General features: G+C 48.9%; 1 protein-coding gene and 1 long non-coding RNA gene across 2 annotated transcripts in view; both read right to left on the bottom strand.

Annotated features, from left to right (window-relative positions):
• The window catches only part of SPRING1 (SREBF pathway regulator in golgi 1), a 122,756-nt gene that overhangs the window by 45,907 nt on the left and 54,496 nt on the right, over positions 1-22,353 (bottom strand). The window lies entirely within an intron of this gene.
• Positions 16,701-19,652, bottom strand: LOC121010282 (uncharacterized). Its single transcript, XR_005781074.1, has 2 exons — positions 17,319-19,652; positions 16,701-17,073 (listed from the first exon to the last, which is right to left on the bottom strand). It is a non-coding gene; the product is annotated as an uncharacterized LOC121010282 (long non-coding RNA).

Below are 22,353 nucleotides of genomic sequence, written 5' to 3'. Positions count from 1 at the left end.
TACTTAATGCCGCCGAACTATATACTTAAGGACGGTCAAGATGGTGGGGCCCCCCGGGTGGCTCAGTCGGTTAAGCGTCCGGTCACCGTCTCGTGGTTCGTGAGTTCGAGCCCCGTGTCGGGCTCTGTGCTGACGGCTCGGAGCCTGGAGCCCGCTTCAGGTTCGGTGTCTCCCTCTCTCTCAGAAACAAATGAACATTAAGCAACAGAAGAGAATTTTAATGGCAAGACGGTAGATTTTATGTTATGCATATTTACCACAATTAAAAACAATAATAGAAGTGATTCCAAAAAAGTGTGACAGGAGCCAGGGCTGTGTTCAGCAGGGAAATGCCAGGGACACGGCAGAAGCACGGGGGTTGGGCTTTTGGATTCCTGTCCGTCATTATTTTTGCTCCTGTCCAGCCTGGAGGGAGGACAACATAGGCCCATAGCCGCACCTGTCCTCAGAGACAAGTTCTGCTGTCTTATCTTAGGCTTGCGAGACCCCAGATATCAGGAAGAGGCTTGGATGGCATTCTCTATTTCTCAAATCCTACCCCTCTCCTCACTTACTCTCCCCCTGGCCCCCATTTAAAAAAAAAAAAAAAATCACTCATCGTCCTGACCCAAACAGCTAGCAGAAATAGCAACATCCTCCTTGCGTGTTTCTGTGTAGCATCCCTGTGGTCTCCTGTTTGCAACGATTTTCTTGAGACACTATTTTTAAATCCCTGTTAGCCAAAAGGGAGACTACCTCTGTACTGCCGGCAACCTCCCCACTCCGCCCTGCCCAACCCATTGACTCTTCCAACTATGAAAAACTGAGAACAATTTGTTCTGATCTGCCACTGTGAATTATTAGAGGGAGGCCCGGCTGTCACCTTCTCAACGGGCTTTATGCATAGTGCTCCCCCCGAGCCTGTGCCGTTCAGTGGCCAGACTGGCTTCGCCAGGGCTCGGCGCAGAATCTGCCATAAATGGGGTTAATCTATATGATCCAGAAGATGAATACCGAAGGACTCATAAAAGCAACAGAGTGCAAGATTGGAAAACCTTGCCGCTCTCCGGCATGCTCCAAGTGAAGCTGGCCCTGGTCAGTGATTAGGAGACGCTCTGAAGCAACCTTGAGGGGCAGAGTGTAATGGGTCATGAAGTGCGTACACAATGGGATCAATTAAGAGGGTGGAGAGGCTTCCCAGATTGCTTTAGCACTCTTTATTTACCCTACAGAAGGAGCTATGAGTGAACTGAACAGCTGATGGTTCTGAACGGGACATGTATTTGTGTGTGTGTGTGTGTGTGTGTGTGTGTGTGTGTGTGTGTGTAAGGGTCTAGAGTCAACCTAAGATTTCAGGCAGAAGTGAGATCCCTGCTGTTGTATCTGCCAAGCCATGAAAGTCTGTCTCAAACAGCTGAAGGTCAGAGCTGGTGAGTCTGGGTAACAAATATTGGCATAGCTTTTATTTTGAGCAAAGTCAGGCCATTTCATCTTCCACCACGCTCCTTGGGAAAATATTTTCCAGGAGCCGAACTATTTCCAGACACAAAACAAAACCTGTTCATCTCGTTGGGGAGTTAAAAATGGGGGAGATGGGAGTTTAGCATGTTTCCGTAAATATTCATTAATTCAACAAAATGATCCTACCACGGGCAAGGCAGCGTGCTGGAGAGCTCTGCGGATATCAAGATAAGAGCATTTTAAAATGACATATGTTTAAGAAAAAATACCTCGTGTTTAAACACCAACTGCCTTTCCCTATTTAGGACAGAGAGTAGCTAAAGGTCTGGTGTGGCAAAAGCGGGGACGTAACTTTCCTTGGGTGACAGGAATAGCTTTTCTTTTGTTTGTTTGATGTTACTTCTGCTAACTGCGTCTCTCAGCGCGAAAGTAAACATGACGGCCAGGGGAGTTTCACAAATATTTGTTCTTTGGTTAATATTAATGTATGTTCGTGTTTACTCGAAGGTTCAAGTACGCTCTGAATTGGTGCTCGCTGGCCACAAATGGACTAGGTGTAGCAAGACCGGTAAGAGAAGGAGAGGACAGGTGCTCATTTCTTCAAATCTATTTTCAGAGCCCCTAAAAGGTGTCCTGTTTCTTTTTCTGTTTTTCCATCTTTATCGCCAATATTGTTCCAACTGTTAAGGATGAAGACAGGTTCACGTCTACTAAGCACTCCTACGTAAGTGCTTTAAATTCACGTCCACTTTCGCGACCTTATTTTGTCCTCGGCCGGGATTTATCATTCCCATTTTACAGACTGAGGAAACGGGCACGAAACGAAGCCAGTAGCCGCACGTCAAATGTTTTGAGCCCGAGTCTGGCTCTGAAGCTCCCCGTAGCCGTTCAAATCAATGGAAGGATACGTTTATGAATACTTTATGAAGCATTGAAAGATGGAAAATAAATCAGAAATCAGAGTTAGTTTTCCCTGGGGCATTGTAAAAGCTTGTTTCTCAGGTCACTCATCACTTTAGGTAGAGAATAGGGAAGGGATGGGGAAACCGAGAACTCAAGTATCCAAAATCGCTGTCGGCTAAAGAGGAAGCGTGGCTGAAATCACAATGCTGATGGGTGGGAACATATAAGTCAGGTGGAAATGTTCGATCTACACCCAACTTTTAGTAAACTACTCATCTGTAGCATAAATTGGAATAGATCAGTTAACAAGGGCAGAGAAGCAAGCTACTGAGAGGAGGAGGGGCTCTGGAGTCACACGATCCCATTCCTGGCTCCAGATGCCCTCTGCTATTAAGCTGTGTGACCTTAGGCAAACTGCTTCAACTCTCTGAGTTTCAGCGTCCTCATTTATGAACTGAAAGTAACTAAGATTCGCTTCGGCAGGGTTGTATGAAGTTTCTATGAAGTTTCAACCGGATAAAAGCAGGGGCGCCTGGGTTGCTCAGACAGTTTAAGCGTCCGACTTCGGCTCAGGTCATGATCTCACGGTTCGTGGATTTGAGCCCCGCATCGGGCTGTGTTGCCAGCCCGGAGCCTGGAACCTGCTTCGGATTCTGGGTCTCCCTCTCTCTCTGCCTCTCCCCTGCTTGTGTTCTCTCTCTCTCTCTCTCTCTCTCAAAAATAAACACTACATTAATAAACATTAAAATCAATAGGATAAAGCACACGCAAAGTACCCACCTTCGTTAGGGGTAATCAATAAGTATTAATTTCCTTCTCTTCTGCAGCCACTAGATGCGTACCATTGTTATTGAAGTGTTGGAGGCTACTTCCGAGCCTAGATTGGGAATGGTATTGATAGACTATGAAGGGTTTAGGAGACAATCCCACTGAGAAACTTACTTGAGGGAGAAAAACTGCTATCCATTTGTCTGACCAAAATAGGTCCATCTGTGACCCATATATATGTACTTGTCACCCAAATGGAGATGTGTCCATTTCTGGGTTTGTGTAACAAATATGCCACCAGATATACGTATGCCTTCCCAAGCCAAAGAATTTGCTCCACAGAGTCCTTTCCCAAGTGTGTTCCGTAAAGCTCTAACCTCATAAATATTTCCTAAACCAAGTGAGCATTCAGCGCAACCTCTAGGTTTGGAAATCGCAACACGCTGTATCTCTCCCCAGGACATTTTCATATACTTAACGGCACACCTATCTGACTGACCACAGAACCCTTTTCTACTTAACACATACCAATGCATTGGGTGAAACCGGTGTCCCGATAACACACACTGGAAATGCTGGCTTCAGACCAGTGGAAGCCTACTGCATTTCAACAATATGAGAAGATAGATAAAAATTTCCACTCACTTCTGACTTAACCTCTGCAACGGGAAGTAGCTCCCACTGGCTTTCTCTTTCAAACTCATTTCCGCTTTCACATGTGCTCACTTTAGTCTATTCGACTTAATGTTAACGAGAGGCAATTTGCTCCGGTTTCAGAACAGGAGAGCCGGACGATTATGCAGAAGAGGGAAGGGACATTGCCAAGAATAAGGAGCATTTCTGAAACCTAACATCCACCATAAGGAACAAACAAAAGACTGTGCTTGCGTCCATATGGGCAGATACTCACTTTCTGTGCTTAAAATTCCTTAAAGGCTCAATTGTCCACGTTTGGCACATCAAAGAGGATTTTACTGGGCACATCAGAAGGGTGTTCCTTTCAAAAGAGCCACAGAATCGAACGAGGACATAAAAGCGCAATTTATCACTCTGTCAAGGTTCAGCAAGGTCCTGGTCCACATGCCAGGAGCTCCTGAAACCAAGGGGAACCATCAATTCAATAATCAATGACAAGAGTCAGTATGAGCTCTGTCCACGGATTTGCCATATACTGTCAGACTTTCAACAGCTGTTGGCCAATGTCGGCCATAAAACTGGAACTTTGTGCAGGGCTGGTGCATTCAAACGTTCTGAAGCCGTCTCAGCAAAAGACTCATTCTAGTGTCTCTGTCAAAAGCCTGGGGAGAAACCAAATTCTAGGATGTCCCCCACCCACCTGAGATTCCCGGCTCCTGCTGTCCCTACACCTTTCCCAGTTACACAATCAAACGCTAATCGAGGTACTGCTAAGAAAAGATTCTGCAGGGGCGCCTGGGTGGCACAGTCGGTTAAGCGTCCGACTTCAGCCAGGTCACGATCTCGCGGTCCGTGAGTTCGAGCCCCGCGTCAGGCTCTGGGCTGATGGCTCAGAGCCTGGAGCCTGTTTCCGATTCTGTGTCTCCCTCTCTCTCTGCCCCTCGCCCGTTCATGCTCTGTCTCTCTCTGTCCCAAAAATAAATAAACGTTGAAAAAAAAAATTAAAAAAAAAAAAAGAAAAGATTCTGCAGGTGTAATTAAGGTCTCAAGTCAGCTGGCCTTAGGAGACAGAAAAGTCAGAGATTCAAAGGATGAGGACAGATATGCCACTGCTGGCTTGAAGACGGAGGAGGTCATGTGGCAAGGAATGTGGGCAGCCTCCTGGAGCTGAGAGCGCTCCCCCGGTTCTAATGCCCACCGAAGACACCGAATTCCACCGCTGCCAAGAATCGTCGCGGACACAGAATTTTCCCCAGGGCATCCAGATGGCAACTCAAGCCAAGGGACACTTTGGTTCCAGCCTGGTGATAACCTGAGCAGACAGCCCAGCTCCCCCCGTGCTGATCCTCTCACCTACAGGTCGGTGAACTAGCGGTTATGCTGAGCCTCTAAGCTTGTGTAACTCGTCACACGGTAACAGAAAAGTAACACAACAATAACTCAGCGTTGTCTGAAGAGCAGAGGGAGACAACTCTCAAGTGTGGGTGGGATGCAACTGCTTTCAGGATCCTCCACTGCTTTTCTAGGTCCAGTATCTCAGCTGAAGGTTGGCCATCAGAATTAAGATAAAAACATGGAAGGGGCGGAAATGTGAGTCAAGGTCACAATGTGTCACTTCATAGCCATTACGATGGCTATTAGAAGGACCGTAACAAGTGCTGGTGAGGATATAGGGAAATGGGAATCCTCACACACTGCTGGTGGGAAGGCAAAATGGTGCAGCCACTTTGGAAGACAGTCTGGCAGGTCCTTAAAAGGTTAAGCACAGAGTTACCACATGACCCAGCAATTGTACTCCTACGTATATACCCAACAGAATTTAAAACACGTCCACACGAAAGCTTGGGCACGAATGCTCTTAGCAGCATTACTTGTAAGAGCCAAAAAGCAGAAACAACCCAAACATCAGTCAGTGGGTGAATGCGTAAATAAAGCGTTACATATCCGCACAACGGAGTATGATCCAACCGTAAAAAGGGGTGAAGTTCTGACACCTGCTCCAATGTGGACGAACCTTGCAAACATGATGCCAAGTGAAAGAAGCCAGACACAAAGGCCATATAACTGTCTGAATCCATTTACATGAAACATCCAGAATCGGCAAATCCCCTGAGGCAGAAGGTAGATTACAGGGCCGGGAGAAGGAGAAATAGAGACTGATTGTGAACAGGTCTGGGGCTCCTTATGGGATGATGGCAATGTTCCGGAATTAGATAGTGGTAATGTTTGCAAAACATAGTGGGAATACTAAAAACCGATGAAATGTACACTTTAAAAGGGTGCATTTTATGCTATGCGAGTGACATTTCAATGAAAATTTAAAAAAATAAAATAAAAACAGAAGTGACAAAGAGCTCACAAATGGTTTTTTTTCCCAGATACATCCATTCACTGTGTTTTGTTCCACCCCCAGCTTTTTATTGTAAAAAGCTTCAAATGCGCAGTAAAGTTAAGAGTGAATTCCTGGTACCTCCCACCCATATTCGACAACCGCTAACGTGGTGTCATATTTGCTTTTCTGTCCCTGCACACACACGCGTGGTCTGGTTTTTTTCCTTCGCTGGGTTGCATTTGCTTGTGTTGCCCACACCACGACTGTAAGTTTTTTGAGGGTAAATAACCTCTTTCGCGTGCCTCAACCATCTAACAATTCACGCTGGCGCAATGTCTCGTGCGTCTCTGGAGCAGTGCCGTCCAGCTCTTTGCAAGCCACAGAACCCTTCCTCTGACAGACGTCTCATTCAGATGAGCTTCTGTTACCTAGAAAACTAACACTCCCGAGGATTAAATGTGGGGTACTTGGTACACAGTGAGCCATCAGCAGTGGGTATTGTTGGGTCGCCAATAAGCTAGGAGTTAGTAAAATAGCAAACGAGCAGCCTGAGCTTGGGTATAAACAACAGGTCAGAAAGTCTTTGGAAGTAAGTTAATGAAGGCAGTAAAAGTCATGTCCTATGCTTATCATTGAGAGCAGAGGTGATAGATAGCTCGTTCGCTGGCTGGGAGGGGCTGCCTGGAGCTCTGGGTTGCTATGATTGATTAGTGATGTCTGCCATGGCACCGCATGTGGTCTGTTCTGAGTGGATATGCTTTTCATGTGGGATGTAAAATAAGAGTACAGCATGAAAAAACCCCGCAGAGTAGAGGTCTTTTTGAAAGGTCAAAAATCAATTTTGATAAAGACGTGTAGGTTCTTCCTAAATGCTCTTCATCGTGCCTGACTTGCTTTTCCTGGCGTCATTTCACTGCTCACCTCTGCAATGTCCCCTGCCCCTACCCGCCCTTTCTCTTCTCCTTCTATCCTTTCTCTGCCACCCTGGTGACCAAAACCTCAGAAACTTAACAGACAAAAACAGCACATGGTGGTGTGACTGCAATTAAATGCTAACGTCCCCATTATGCATACCTAGACGCGTGGAGAGAGGGGTAAGAGTCGTCAAGAGTAAAACTCAGCTTCTGGGGCACCTGGGTGGCTCAGCTGGTTAAGCGTCCGACTTCAGCTCAGGTCATGATCTCAGCAGTCCGTGAGTTCCAGCCCCACATCGGGCTCTGTGCTGACAGCTCGGAACCTGGAGGCTGCTTCGGATTCTGTGTCTCCCTCTCTGTCTCTGCCCCTCCCCTGCTCATACTCTGTCTCTCTCTCTCTTTCTCAAAAATAAAATAAACATTAAAAAAAATTTTTTTTTGAAAACCTCACCTTCCTTCCCCCTCTCCACTTGAAATAATTCAGCATCTCTTGCCACCCTCTTTGGAAGTGGCTTCCAGGTACAATTCTTCAAACGGGGGAAGGTTTTTAAACGTCTCCACCTCGGAACTTTAGTCACTATCTTAAGTGAAGACTCAGCACTCCAAGCCAGGGTGGTGATTTCTATAAATATTTTGGCATTTCCTTCATGATGCTCAGCCAAGTCATCTCTCTTCTCATATATGAAGACTTTTTTTTTTTATGAACCCGCTCTAGATAATAATAACTTTTTACATCTATAGAACATAGTATTTTTCAAAGAATGTTCACGAAAATGGTCTGATTTCTTCCGACCTAGATCAGGAAGGGTCTACTACGATTCTCATTTTACAGATGAAAACACTGAGGTGTCCAAGAAACCAAGAGAGCTCCTATGGTGGTAGCCCCAGCCCCCTATTTCTCGACCAATGTTCTTTGGGGTTAGCGCAAAGAGCCTGCCCCACTTAGCAGCTGCATGGGACATACAGGCAAGACAGTAAGCTTCTCTGAGCCTCAAACTCCCTCATCTGTCACACGGCAAATGGGACAGCCAGCTCCTAGGCTTGAGGCACGAAGGGCAAGATGCTCAGGGTGCCCACCCCCTGTGGAATGCTGAAAGATGGCCCTCCAGAGATATGGGTTTAGTTCCTAATTCCTGGAATCTGTGTGCGTTACCTGACATGGCAGAAGACGTGATTAAGTTAAAAATCTTGAGATGGGAAGATCATCCTGGATTATCCGGGCAGGCCCTAAATATGATTGCACGTATGTAGAAGAGGAAGGCAAAGGAAGATCTGATTCAGACACACAGAGGAGAAAACGTGAAGCAACGTGAAGACAGAGGCAGAGGCTGGACTGAGGCAACCATGGCCAAGAAATGCCAGCAGCCACCAGATCCCGGAAGAGGCAAGGAACAGATTCTGCCTAGAACGTCCAGAGAGAGTGTGGCCCTGCCAACCCACACATATGCACCACACGTGCACAGACATACCATACAAACACACACACACACATACACACACACTCTCTCTCTCTCTCTCTCTCTCTCTCTCTCTCTCTCTCTCTGAGGGTGGCGATGGTGCCTGTCTACTAGGGTCACCAGGAGAATTAAATGAGATGATGTCTGTCCTGGGTCTGGTGCAGGTCTGGGCACCTCATTACCACTCGGTAGCTGCGAGCTATTTTTACAACAGGGGGAAGCCACAAAGTAAAACTCCGGACTTGAGGCCGAAATCTGGACGCGTTTCCTATAGGGCTGCTGTAGCAAATGACCGCAAACTGAGTAGTTTGAGACACTGCAGATGTATTACCTCACAGTTCTGGAGATCAAAAGTCTGCAATGGGTCGGCAGGGCTGCACTCCTTCCGGAGGCTCTAGGAGAGAATCCGTTTCATTGTCTTTATCACTCCAGTCTCACTTCTTCTCTGACCTTCCTGCCTCCTCCCCATTCTTTTATGTTTTAATTGAACATAGTGGGAAAACACAGCAATATGCATTTAAATACAATATTTTTAGGGTGCCTGGGTGGCTCAGTGGGTTGAGCGTCCGACTTTGGCTCAGGTCATGATCTCAGCAGTCCGTGAGTTCCAGCCCCACATCAGGCTCTGTGCTGACAGCTCAGAGCCTGGAACCTGCTTCGGATTCTCTGTCTCCCTCTCTCTCTGCCCCTCCCCCGCTTGCACTCTGTCTCTCTCTCTCTCTCTCTCAAAAATAAACATTTAAAAAAATTTAAATACAATATTTTTACCTAGAAGTCACCTTTATATGTTCAGGAGCCTATTAAATGAGGAGACTTGGAATCTGACGGGCAGACCACGTGTCTCACACACACAACAATGGGGGATGGCCGAAGGGAGAATGTTCCTGACTTTCCTTTAAAACTTCAGGGGGGGGACTGGGGACCCATCATCCGCCAACATTCCTGCTGCTGCTTGTCAGCAGCTCATGTAACCAACGGGAACATTCACCCCTTAGACAACGTTCCCAGCCCATCTCATTTCCATGACATCAGTATTTCTTTTGCTAGAAAAGAACCCAGCAAACTTTCCCAAAGGAATACGTTTTGGCTCGCTCTTTATTTCTCTGCACCTCCTACTTTCTTTTCTTCTAAGAACCTCCTGAGCCAGACAGTCCCAATTTCACATATAACTGCTGCCTCTTTGCCCCACATGTCTGTCCCTCCCTCCCTCCCTCCCTCCCTCCCTCCCTTCCTCCCTCCCTCTCTTCCTTCTCTCCCTTCCTTCCTTCCTTCCTCTGACATCCCTCCCTCTCTCATTCTCTGCCTGGAAAAACCTTCTCACTAAGGCAGATGTTCAAACCTGACATGCAGAGGGGAGGGAGGGTGTCTAGTGCTCATAGTATTTAAGACTCAGTCTAAGAAAGTAGATTAGTAGCTGCCAAGGGCAGGGCCAGGTGGGGGACAAGAACAGGAAGTGACTGCTGATAGATAAATGGCCATTCTGGTGATGGTGGCACAACTTTGTGGATATAACAAAACCCGCTGATCTGTATATTTTAAACGGGTAAGTTGTATATCTCGATAAAGCTATTTAAACAAAGATTCAGTCTCACTGACTCAGTAAATAAGAATAGGCCTGGTTTCCTCAAGAAGTGTACCTATTTTCAGGAATTTTTTTTTCTCGGCAATCCAAAAGGCTATCTATCTATTTTAACGTACATAAATCCTAGGGATTTAATGAGTGATATTAATAAGAACTGTGTTTCATTTCAAACCTCCTACGAATTTAATCCAGCCTCTGTGCTCACTGGGGTTCACTTACTGGCTGGGTGCTGGGGACACAAAGATGATCATCCAGGGTCCCCCGCTCTAGGAGCTCTGCGTCTACGGAGGAGGCCGTCGGGTTAATGGCCTGTGACGCAGTGATATGATAAGGGCCGTGACGGAGATCAGCAGAGAGAGCTTCAGGAACACAAGAGGAGCCAGGAGCCCTGGAATGGATTTGGAGCACCTGTCCCGCTGAAGCCCAGGAAGCACCCGCCCCCTGGTGATAGTGTCCCTGGTACCCCAACATCCCAGCACCCCAACACTGCTCACAAGGCCACCTTGCCCCACCACACCCTGTCTCCCCTGCTGCACCTGCCCACCAGCGCCTGGGCTCCTGGGTGACTTCCTCAACTCGTCTTCTACTCGCACCCTGACTTTGCTACTCTGCCTAAGCAGCCTGGGGCCGGGTTGAAAAATGAGGTGTGCCACGCTAGGGAAATCTCCCCAGCAAACGGTGAAACTTCATCCCAGTCTTGGAGGACACGTAAGATGCAGGCAGGCGAAGAAGGACCGAAGAAAGTGTTCCCAGCTGAGGACGTACATGTGCAAAGACACCGGGGCTGGAAGCATATTGAGTCTAATTCCAGCGATTCGAAAGCATTCTGTGTGGCCAGGCCCTAAGGAGATTATACCCCATGGTGGGGGAAGAGAAGGGCCTCAGGATGAGTGTCATGCTGAGAAGTCTGGACATTATGCTAAGGGCTGCAGACACCCCTTGGCCACCTGTGAGAGACAGGAACGTTCACGGCAACTCTGTGCACCACAGCCAAAAGGCGGAGGCAACACAAACATGCGGTGACAGGTAAAGGCATAACTAAAACGGGAGGCCTCCTTACAACAGGAGATCACCCAAACACCAAAAGGAATGAAGAACTGACACCCGCTCCACCCTGGACGAGCTTCCAAGATGCGGTGCTATGCAAAAGCACCCACACACGATGAACAAATACTGTGCGACTCCCTTGCGTGAATTATCTCGCCCGGAAGGCACACTCAGAGAGTCAGACACGGGGCGCCTGGGTGGCGCAGTCGGTTAAGCCTCCGACTTCAGCCAGGTCACGATCTTGCGGTCTGTGAGTTCGAGCCCCGCGTCGGGCTCTGAGCTGATGGCCCAGAGCCTGGAGCCTGTTTCCGATTCTGTGTCTCCCTCTCTCTCTGCCCCTCCCCCATTCATGCTCTGTCTCTCTCTGTCCCAAAAATAAATAAACGTTGAAAAAAAAATAAAAAAAAACAAAACAAAACAAAACAAAACAGAGAGTCAGACAGTACATCACGGATTATCAGGGGCTGGGGCCGGGGAGCTAGGGAGCTATTGCTTTCCAGGTACGGGATTTCCTCTGGGGGTGATGGAAAGAATTTGGAGGCAGACCGTGGTGATGGTTGTCCCACACCGTGAATGTATTAGGGCCACTGGATCGCACACTCCTAAAGGGTTAAAGTGGCATATTGTCAGGGGTGTACATTTTACAAACTTTTTTAAGGATGAGAAACACAAATGTCTCTTCCAAAAGCCAAGAGGCAGAAGTAACCCAAATGTCCCTCACAGATGAGTGCATAAACTAAACGAGGTCCCTCTACACACTGGAGTATCATTCAGCCATAAAAAGGAGTGAAGGACTCATACCTGCTATGAACGCGGACGAATCTCCAAAACACACACTAAGTGTAAAAGCCAGGCACAAAAAGTCGCATATAGTAAGTATCATTCCATTTATACGCAATGTCCAAAATAAGCAAACCCATGGCGTAGACTCGTGGTTGCCAGGGGCTGGGGGAGGGGAGAATGGGGACGGGCTGCTCAGTGGCTACAGGGTTTCTTTGCAGATGGTGAACGTGTTCTAAGACTGATGCGGTGACGTCACACAACACTGTGAACGTGGTTAATACAAGTGAATTATATACTCCAAAATGGCTGATTTTATATTATGTGAACCTTGCCTGATTTTTTAAAGAGGAGGAGAGAGCCAGCTTCCTGGTTCAGCAAATTATCTGTCCTTCGGTCGGAAGGGTTTACATCACAGAGCAGACCCAAAGCCCAAGGCAGGGTCTCCACTCTGATGCAAGTCTCTCCCAGTTCCACGGGGGCGGCTGCCAGCCAATCAAAAGAGGGGGACCTTTGCACACCACCTTCCACGGCGGTGCGGCGGCTCTCAGACCGAAACTCAAGAGTCGGTCGGAAGTAGGCAGATTCAAGGCCACTTCCTAACAGTCAGCGTGCCTTCCCCCTTCCCCTGTGCCTTCCCAGCCACAGGCCTGCACTAGCACTTAAAAGGTCCCAGCCTGGTCTGCCCACGAACGAGGGCTGCCTCCTCCTCTGACCACATTTGGAAGCCGCTGCAGAAAGCAACTCTGGTTCCGGAGAGCTTGGGGCCACCGCCCGAGGCCTCCCAAGCCCGCCCTTCCACATTCGGTCTTGAAATTTCCTCCAGAAGATTTCCACCCCCGGTTTTTAGTCTTTCTTCTAAAACCACAATCTTATTTCTTCTAGTTCAATGACTCCAGGAAGAACTCAGCAAGGGCTCTCGAAGATTCTGGGGGCATCGAGAATGAAGTCTATACGGCTCTGCGTGCCTGAGTGCTGGCTTCGTTTCTCTCGATCTTTGAGTCCTGGAGTCTTTATGATAAGCAGGGGCATTAATTTTCCCCTCTGTGTGAATGAGGCCACCCCCAGGCTCCAGATGTACAGAGGCAGGAGCAAGGAAAAGCCGAATTGTGCGGTCTACGCACCGTGCCAGTGGTCCTGCTGCAGAGCGAGCGGCCTTACGAGTCAAGGAGAGTGTTAACCAGAAAGCGAACCGAAGAGAACTTGGGATGATTTTTTACAACTTTTACATTAAGATTTTCAATTGTCTTAGGAGATTCTACAGCGGCCCTCAACTGTGATGGTGGGGGTGAGGCTGCCCCCTGCCCACCGCCCCGGGAATGCTTGGCAATGTGACATTTTTGCCTGTCACACTGGGGAGAGGGTTGCTACTGGCACCGATTAGATAGAGGTCAACATGCCGCTCAACATCCTACAATACACGGGACAGCCCTCCTACAACAAAGAATAACCCAGCCCAGAATATCTGTAGTGCCAAGGACGAGAGACTCAGTTATACCGCATTAGGTTATTTTCTCTTATGTTCTGAATGTAAGGTAGTCAGCCAGAACAAGTAATTTTACATAAGAAGACAGATAGGACCCCCAAACGTTACCCAGAGTATTTCCTAATGATAAAATTCTTAAAATAGAAAATTAAATAACACAGAATCCCCAAAGCCTCCTCGTCTTTTTCATTAATCTACAACTCTACAGATTAAAGACTGTTTGAGCATGTGCCTGAAATTTCCATGGTTGGAATGGCTACTCCACAGAGGTGGTCTGTATGGGATTCTGGGACTCGGAGCTCTATTCCCAGATGCATAAGGTAGCTTCTGCCCTCAGGTTGCACACAGTGTTGATAGACTGCCTAACAGAAATGCAAGATGTTATAAAGACAGGAACAGAAGCAATTCATTGCTTCTGGGGAATTCAGGAAAATAACTGAGAAGGTGAATTTTGAACTGGGTCCTCCAGGTAACTCTTCAAGAGAAGAAAAGGAGGAAGGGTATTTGAGACAAAGAGTGAGCTAAGACATTGTTATGTTTTGAATTGTGTCCCCCACCCCCAAAGATATGTTGAAGTCTTAATCTCCGCTACTGGAGAATGTGACCTTACTTGGAAATAGAGTCATTGCTGATGTGGTTAGTTAAGATGACGTCATACTGGAGTATGTGGGCCCTTGATCCAGTAGGACTGGTGTCTTTACAAGAAGAGAAGAAACACAGATACAGGCCATGTGAATGCCATGTGAGGATGGAAGCAGAAATTGACGTATGAGGTTGCACACCAAGGAACGCAAAGAATTGCTAGGAACCACCAGAAGCCAGTGAGGCAAGGAAGGATTCTCCCTACGGGTGTCAGAGGGAACACGGCCCTGCCGACACCTTGGTTTTGGACCCCTAGCCTCTGGAACCACAAGGAAATAAATTTCTGTTGTCTTAAGCCACCCAGTTCATTGGTGCCTTGTTACAGCAGCCCTAGGAAATGAATACAGGCATATAAGAGGTAAATAACGTAAAATCCCTTCATTCTGAACAATCAGTTAGATAACCAACTTTCAATCAATGTGGTGGTGAGTACAGAAAGATTCAATGTTGAAAACATATCAGAGAATGTGTCACATCTTTCTTGAAGGCTCCGTGGAGGAGGTGTGACTGTGGGATCTACGAAAAAAGAGGAAGGTGATAGAAACAAGATGTGGCTTCAGGGCGCCTGGGTGGCACAGTCGGTTGAGCGTCCGACTTCGGCTCAGGTCATGATCTCGTGGTCTGTGAGTTCGAGCCCCGCGTCGGGCTCTGTGCTGACAGCTCGGAGCCTGGAGCCTGCTTCGGATTCTGTGTCTCCCCCCCTCTCTGCCCCTCCCCCACTTGTGTGTGCGCTCTCTTGCGCGCGCGCTCTCTCTCTCTCAAAAACAAATAAACATTAAAAAAAATTTTTTTAAAGAAAGAAGATGGCTTCATGAGGTGAGGATTATGGCATAAATTCTGAAATAAGAGACAATTATGTAGGGTAGCACCAATGCCAATTCTTGACCAAATCATCAACTAAGATCTTTTCAAACCCTAAATACGAGTAGTGTCAAGGACAAAAAGATGTATTTAAGACTTTACTGTCAGGTTACAACCAGGAGGAGGTGATAACCGAAAAAGAAGGAGGAAGGGCAGGAGCAGTGGGAGGAAGAGGCAATGAGCAACTGGAAGCAAATAACAAATACAATCTCATTTACAATATACCCAAAAGCATGAAATAGATTTTTCAAAGTGTGTATAAAACTTAAATAACAAAGACTACGAAACTGCCGAAATTTTAAAAGACTAAAATCACAGGACGCTATACCATGCTCATGGATGAGAAGAATCAAATTGTTAAGATGTTGATTCTCCCCAAATAGATCAATAGATTCAACATGACCCCAACCAAAATTGCAGGGGAGTATCTACGTAGAAAGAAGCTCGTTCTAAAATGTATGTGGAGATGCAAATGACCTAGAGTAGACAACTTTCAAATGTTAATTTATTTATTTTGAGAGAGAAAGAGAGGGGTGAGGGGCAGAGAGAGAGAGACTCCCAAGCAGGCTCTGCACTATGAGCGCAGAGCCCTATTCAGGGCTCGATCTCACGAACCACAAGATCATGACCTGAGCCGAAATCAAGAGTCACACACTTGATCAACTGAGCCGCCCCGGCGCCCTGACAAAGCAATTTTTTAAAGAGAAGAACAAAGTTGGAGGACTTAACCTGATTATATGGCATTGACTGAAAAGTTAGACACACATCAATGAAGCAGCACAGAGAATTCAGACATATATCCACAGGTATATAGCCGGTTGATTTTTGATAAAGGCATCAAGGTAATTCAATAAGGACAAAAAAACTTTTGCGAGCAAATGGTGATGGGACAACTGAATGCCTCCATGGCAAAAATAAACATTCAACCTTACTACATCCCATACACAAAAAATTAACTAGAAATGGATCACAGACATAAATGTAAAAGCCAGAAGTATAAAACTTCTCAAAGAAAACAGAAGAAAATCTCTACAAACTTGGGAGTAGGCAAAAATTTCTAAGGTAAGACAAAAGAAACACAGACCATAAAAGAAACAAGTGATAAATTAGAATTTATCAACATTTAAAATTTTGCTCTGTGAAAGACAGGGTTAAGAAAATGGGAGGAAGGGCACCTGGGTGGCTCAGTTTGGTTAGGCGTCTGACTTCGGTTCAGGTCAGGAACTTGTGGTTATGAGTTCAAGCCCCACAATGGGCTCCATGCTGATGGTGTAGAGACTGCTTGGGATTCTCTCTTTCTCCTTCCCCCTCTACCCCTCCCCCACCTGTGTGTGTGTGTGTATGGGCACTCTCTCTAAATTAATTAATTAAAAAAAGAAAATGGGGGAAAAAAGGCAACAGACTGAAAGAAAATACATATATTTGACAAAATATTATAGTCAGAATCTATCAAGAATCCTTACAACTTACTCATAAAACAAATAACCTCACTTGTTAAATGAGCAAAGGATTAGAAAAGACCCCTCTGAAAGGAGGCATATGAATGACCCGTGAGCACATGGAGAGGTGTTTAAACGCTAGTCATCCAGGAAATGCAAACAGTAACCACAGTGAGACCCCACCACATGCCCGTTAGAATGGATACAATGAAAAAGACCGACCACGCTGAGTGTTGGCTAGGATGCGGAGCAACCGGAACTCCTACCGCTGTTGGTGGGAATGTAAACATGGTGCGTCTTTGTTAGGAATAGGCCTGGCAGTATCTTAGCACGTAAATATACACCTACCATACAAAACAGCTACTGTCGGGTATTTGCCCAAGAGACATGAAACCACACATCCCCACAAAGACTTGCACACAAGTGTTTGTAACAGCGTTATTCCTAAGAGCCAAAAGCCGGACACAGCCCAAATGTCCAACAACAGGTGAACAGATAAACTACTCATCGATAAAAGGAAACAAACTACTGATATATGCAGGGGTGTGGCTTAATCTCAAAAGCCAGTAAAAGAAGCCAGACACCAGACTACATGCGGTCTGAGTCTATTATTTGAAATTATAAAACTACCGTGACAGAAAGCAGATCAGTGGTTGTCTGAGGTCGGAGGTGAAAAGGGGACTGACCTCCGAGAGGCTGGAAGGAATTCTGGTGATAGACAGAAAGAGTCTACATTTTGACTGAGGTAATGGTGATCCGGATATAGACATCTGTCAAAACATCAACCTGTAGGGGCGCCTGGGTGGCTCAGTCGGTTGGGCGGCCGACTTCGGCTCAGGTCACGATCTCACACTCCGTGAGTTCGAGCCCCGCGTCGGGCTCTGTGCTGACAGCTCAGAGCCTGGAGCCTGTTTCAGATTCTGTGTCTCCCTCTCTCTCTGACCCTCCCCCATTCATGCTCTGTCTCCCTCTGTCTCAAAAATAAATAAACGTTAAAAAAAAATTTAAAAAAAAAAAAAAAAAACATCAACCTGTACACTTGACGTGGGTGCCATTTATCGTAGGTAAACTATACCTCCGTAGCGTTGATTAAAGGAATAAGGAAGGTGGAGGTAAAGATCTCGCTGATATTTCTGGAACCTAAGGAGGCCGGGCTGGGTTCCGGCTTGATTCTGCTCCCGGTCTCCCGGTCTCAGACATTACCTGGGCATCTTGCTGACAGGCAGCCAGAGACCAGGATTCTGAGTTTTTCTCTGCTGACTTATGTGTATGTCTTTCCAGCACTCAGTAAATGATGACAGTAAAAGGTTTGAGATCAATTCTCATCTTGTGTGCTCTGCGGCAGGAAACTCTGATTGTGATTCGCAACGTTCCCTCTGTCAGCCTCTCTTTGAAAATGCGGGGAGAGTGAAAAATTTGTCATTTATCTGAAAGAGGGAGGCTGGTTTTGGTAGGCAGCAGCCTGAGTCAAAAGCCACTTGGTACACCCTCTGAGTGGGACGGGTTGATATACTCAGCACCTCGTTTGTTCATCTTCAAGCCAGGAGCCCTGGGGAGGGGGGCGGTCACCTGGACCCAGGGTGAGGAATCTGACCTATTGAGAGGTGACAGTCTCACTGACTGATTCCTCCCTACCTGAGCTCATGTGACAGACTCATAGGGCCGGAGAGAACCATGAGAGTCACTGAAAGTTTCTCCCCATTCCCGGGCCCAGTGCTGTCAAAACCATCCCGGACAGGTGACGTGGCAGTTTGCCCTGGGCAACCGACTGCTGTGGTGACAGCGAGCGACTGTGTGAGATGTTAAAGGAGCAGTGGACAATCCAAGGGCCAGTGTCAATCCACCTGCCACTGCATGAGGGTCTAGGTGACCAGGGGGCATCGGCAGGTGCCCTGGGACTGGCCACTGGGGTCAGGAGCTAGTCCACCCGGTACTACTGGTGGGGAAGCAAAGCGATGAGGGGGGCACACGGACTTCTGTCCTGGCCGTCTCAGGGTCTGTCGCCCTCCCTCGGTTGCTACCCGAGAGGAAGGACGTCTCTAAAACTGGAATGCATTGTTTCTCTTTTCCAAGACCTCCAGTGGCCTCCGCTGCATCGAGGGTAAGATCCAGAAAGCCATCCGTGTGGACTGTGGAGCCCTGTGCTTCAAATAATCCCCTAGGGTGCTTGCCCAAAAGCAGGTTCCAAGCCTGAGAGGGACCCAAGCGTCTGCATTGGCAACAAGCCCCTGAGATAATCCTGCTACATGCACCCCAAGAGTCCCGCTTCAGAAGCTCTGTCCTCCAGACTGGGCCTCCCCTGCCTCCTCTCATCGCACGCTGCTCGCTCTACCCCGGCCCGTGACCTCCGGGCCCATGAGTTCCCTGTCCTTCCTTTGTGGCGGGGTCCAAGTTCCTTCCCAGGGGCTGGGTGCAGGAGGGCCTCGTGTAGGCTTTAGCCACCAGCCCCAATCTCCGTGAGCAACTCTGTCACACGGTCTTTGGTTGAGACGACGCTCATTTCCCCAAAGGCCTGTAAAGTGCTGTTTTAAACTTAGCTTCAAGGTAAGGTATTAGTATGTATCTTTGGGGTAGAAAACTCTGGAGCCACCAGAGTTTTTTCCTATTTCGAGATGTTCTCATGGCCTGTATTTCTTGACCTAGAAAGTCAGTCTCTTCCCCCGATTCTACCCCATCCCGTTCTTTGAGTTCAGTGTCTAGCTCCCCGCTAGACTGAAAGCCCTCTGAGGGTAAGAGCCTTGTCTCTTTCCTCCTTTGCTTTATACCAAGAGTCGGGCACACTGCCTGGCATAGAGTTAATAGTAAGTATGTGCTGCATGGATACAGAAGAGCAGGTGCTTTCGGGGAGACCTTTGAGTAAACAGAATTAGTCTGAGATCGGTGGGGGGGGGGGGGGGGGGGCTACCAAGGCAGGAGGGCAGAGGCAGGCCAAAAGAAGGGAGCAGGTGAACCGGGCCTGGGCCCGAGGGGAGCAGCGGCCTGCCCCTGATGTTCCCTGCTGGGGTCAGTGCAAAGGCGTCTCCATGCAACTGGGCAGGCGGGACAAGCCCCTGCCCCAGCAGCAGAGAGGGGCTCACTCCTAATACCAATTAGTGCTCACAAGTGGCCTCAGGGCTCTTACCAACCTTTCAATCCTATGTCAGATGTCAGAGCTCCGTTCTGGTCCAGGAACCATCTGCGACAGTGGGACCCTCGGCTCACCCCCTCTCCCCAGGGGGCAGCGGCGACACAGCAGGGAGTCCCAGGACCCTTCGCCAGCCTCCCCGCACCTGCCACTCCTCACCTCCCACTCCTCGGAGACCAGGTTCAATTCACCTGGAAAGCCAAGTTTCCTTATGGGTCTTTTATTGCAGTCGGGGGCGGGGGGGGGGCCCGGGGAGTTCTCGGCGCATATTCACAGTCTCCTGATTTAAACGATTGGAAATCACTGGGAGAGGAGAAGCAGCAGCATCTCTGTAAGCCGAACGCTGTGCCCAAGTCTCAGGTCTACGCCTTACAGAGTAACTGTGGGCAGATCGTTTATGTCGTGTGGAAGTTCTGCCGAGGGCGGTCGGGGGGTCGCACTCGACTGCCTGCAGGAAAGCCCTCCTGGGCCACAAAGGACTGCCCGTGCCCCAGCTCCCCGAGAGCCCCAGCCGGCCGAGCGCCCCCAGGCAACGGCTGCCCCCACCTCTTCTCACACATCAGCATGCAGGTGGTCTGTGAGGGGATTTCCATCCTACAGATGAGGAAACTGAGGCCAAGGCAGGTTACTGACCACCCCCGATCAACAACTGATGGAGGCGGAATCTTGGAAGTACAAGGAAAGAGGGAAAAAGGAAAGAAAAAAAAGAAAGAAGGGGGAAAAAAAAAAACCCCACAAAACCAAAATCAGGCTTCTTTGTTCGCCTGCTGGAACTGAGACTTCCAACGCTCCGGAGCGAGCATTACATCGGGTTCTGGAATGTTTTTCGAGACGAAGATAGCTTTCCCATCCTGTCGTGTTTGTCGCTCTCCTCTGATTCCCACCTGCTTGTTGCTGTCTGCTGGTGTCACACCTTCTGCACGCTCGGAGCTCAGAGCAGAGTCGGGCTGGGTGAAACCGGGGCTCCATCTGCCCGCGTGCTCGCCGAGGGACGTCTGAAGGTAACTTTGTGCCGGCACCCTTTGCCAGGAGGCTGCGAAGCCTTCTGCAGCGCCACCCGGCTCCCATCCACTCCCGGCAGAATGAGCCGGCACCAAATCCAGCCCCTGGTGCCACTCAGCCAGATGGCAGGGGAAGCAAAACAAAAGTGACCTTGTTAGCAGAGTGTGTCTTCCCCGGGAGAAGCTATTTTTGTGGTGGTTGTGAACTGAAGCATGTCTCGGCTGAATTTCTCCTTCCCTGCGAGGGCTGTGGAATGTTAATTGGTTCCAAAGTTCAGCATTCTGATGAGGACCAGGAGTGCCAGATTTTGTCAGAAGCATTTTGGAATAGGGTGGGCTCGTGCTCGCGCGCTCTCGCTCTCCCTCTCTCTTGGCCGCCGTACAAAGTAAATGTTGTTGCAGCAGCTGCTCTGGAGGAACAGCCCATCACAGATCAGAGCCGAGGGGTGAACTGGCTCCTCCCTGTGTGTGGCCATGACCTCAGTGCCACAGAGGCACCCGGACGGGAGGCGGCAGTGGGGCCGGAGCATTAGGACGCACCTGGCTTTGCATGGAAAGAGCAGAGAGCCCGGTACGGTGCCTGGCACACGCAGGTCCTCAGTGAACAAATGCACGCGGGGGAGAAAGTACCAGTTCCCCGCAGGCTTGTTGCCTTCTGGCAGCCAAGAGGTCACGTTCAAAGTGGTTCTGGGTTCTGAGGACCTTCCCACTTTCTTTATGTTTGGTTCCCTTCCCTGACCCTCTTCACGTTGCCCTCTCTGTTTAATGAGTTATGAGCCCAAATAACGTGGAACTATATTCTGCACTACAAAATAAACACGGACAAGGGGAAAATGCCCCCAACTTGTCGCTCAATCCTGGCCTCCAGTCCTTCCTAGAGGTAACTGGGGGGCGGGTCCTTCACCACAGCCTCATCGGGGCTCGATGAACGAACCCACCGTTTGTCAGTCTGGTTTGTCTTGTAGCACCGCAGAGGGGTTAGAAGCACGGACTTTGAGCTCAGGTTGCCCGGGATCCAATCCTGGCCCTGTAGCAGTAACAGGAGTAGTAGAAGCAGCAGCTGTGTGGACAAGTTACTCAACCTGGCTGAGTCTCTTTCATGGTGTGTCCAAAAGGAAGGATCCTACTGGTTACGTCACAGAGTGGTTAGGACAGCTGAGGGACCTAACGCTGCACAATGCTGAAATCAGGGATTGGCTTTCATTGTCGCCGCTGCGATTCCCCGGTCACTCGTGACGTCGGGCATACGCCCACCTGCTCTGCACTTTCCCTTTCAGTCTAGCGCAGGTGACTTCCACTTGCCCAGGTTCCACACTAAGGCTGGGAAAGAACTCCGGAGCAGTGAACTCTGAGCTTGGGCCCCAGCCATTTCGCGGCCCCGTGGCTTCTCAACCCACCTCTTCAAGGTTCAGTCCAGCGTGGAGTGGCTACTCTGCTTCTTACGGCTGAGACGACTAAAATCCCAAGGGCAATGGGACTCCTCCAGGGACACAGAGGCCACCGAAGCAGCACCAGGACTGGAACCCTACAAGGCAGCTCTCCCTATCCCTCTCCAGGGTCAACCCCAGCCAGCCAGCGGTAGCTTCCCGAAGAGCCGGCTTGAGGACTCTGAAGTCCAGCAGAGTCCCTGGGGAAACACCTGCTCTGCCGTGAGCACACGAGGGTGGCGGTGGTATCTGCCACGCCCCTGCTCTGCTTCCTGCTCACCTCCCACCCTCCACCCCTGCTTCCACCACTGCCTGCCAGGGAATAAGGCTTCCCCTGAGAGTAAGGAACACAGCCTCTGCCGCACCCAGGCGGGGGTATTCCTGGGCCTCTTTCTTCCTCCACCTGATCTGAAGGGGCCTTGGTTTCCGGTTCGGAAGGGCCAAGCAGCCAGCCCGTGCAGCAGTCTCCTCCAGGAGGAAACGCCAGATGCCCTGGGCGGCTTCCTCCCCCACT

The sequence above is a fragment of the Herpailurus yagouaroundi genome, unplaced genomic scaffold, assembly GCF_014898765.1.
Source record: "Herpailurus yagouaroundi ecotype Mexico unplaced genomic scaffold, PumYag 191, whole genome shotgun sequence".
NCBI classification, from domain to species: Eukaryota; Metazoa; Chordata; class Mammalia; order Carnivora; family Felidae; genus Herpailurus; species Herpailurus yagouaroundi.
The sequence above is the reverse complement of the archived record's forward strand: the minus strand, read 5'-3'. Positions and strand labels throughout refer to the sequence as shown.